Source organism: Colobus angolensis, unplaced genomic scaffold, assembly GCF_000951035.1.
Source record: "Colobus angolensis palliatus isolate OR3802 unplaced genomic scaffold, Cang.pa_1.0 Scaffold608, whole genome shotgun sequence".
NCBI classification, from domain to species: domain Eukaryota; kingdom Metazoa; phylum Chordata; class Mammalia; order Primates; family Cercopithecidae; genus Colobus; species Colobus angolensis.
The window spans coordinates 71,814-73,024 of record NW_012119688.1 but is presented as its reverse complement, the minus strand read 5'-3'; positions in this window follow the sequence as shown (position 1 = coordinate 73,024).

The window sequence follows — 1,211 nt, the reverse complement described above, 5'->3', positions numbered from 1 at the left end:
CAGCACTTTGGGAGGCCAAAGTGGGCAGACTACTTGAGGTCGGGTGTTAAAGACCAGCCTGGCCAACACGGTGAAACCCCATCTCTACTAAAAATACAAAAAATTAGCCGGGCGTGCTGGTGCACACCTGTAGTCCTAGCTACTCCGGAGGCTGAGGCAGGAGAATCGCTTGAAGCCAGGAGGCAGAGGTTGTATGGTAGTGCATGTCTGTAGTCCCAGCTACTCAGGAAACTGACGTGAAAGGATCACTTGAACCCAGGAGGCTGAGGCAACAGTGAGCCAAAATTATGCTACTGCACTCCAGCCTGGGTGATGGTAAGATCTTGTCTCAAAACAACAACAAATCAATTTTAAAAGACTAAAATTATACACTGTGTGTTTTCTAACAAAAACTGAATAAAACTAGGACTTAAAAGCAAAAATCAAACTGGCAAATTCAAAAATATGTGAAAATAAAATACACTCTTCATCATATTCTTGCTCAGGGGTCAAAAAATTTCATTGTTCAAAGATGTCAGTACAACCAACAGTTAAAAGCTACAGTATCAACACTGATAAAATAAAGTTGCATTATTTCCTTGAATGATACAAAAACATATTTTAAATAAAATACTTAGACATAAACGAACTAACAAATTGTTTAGGAAAAATACAATGAAAAGACATGACATTGGTCTTGGCATTATTTTCTTAGATATGACATTAAATACACGAGCAACAAATAAAAGTTTAACTACATTAGACTTCAAAATTTCTGCACATCAAAAAAAAATTCAAGAGTGACAACATCCCTTAGAAAATGGGTGAAAACATTTGTACATTTTGTGTTAAAGGAGTTAATATTCAAAATATATAAACAACTCTTTAAACAGTAAAGTTGAATAACTCAATTTAGAAATGGATAAAGTTTTCATCAAAAAACCACAAATGGGAAAATGCATTTGAAAGGACACACAAAATTACCAATTTGTAGAGAAAGAAAAAAAACACAATGACAAACCAAATAACCTAATGCCCATTATAATGGCCACTACAAATTTTTTTTAAAACAAGAAATCTGGACTGGGCGCGATGGCTCACGCCTGTAATCCCAGCACTTTGGGAGGCCGAGGCGGGTGGATCATGAGATCAGGAGATCGAAACCAACCTGGCTAACACAGTGAAACCCCGTCTCTACTAAAAATACAAAAAATTAGCTGGGCATGGTGGCA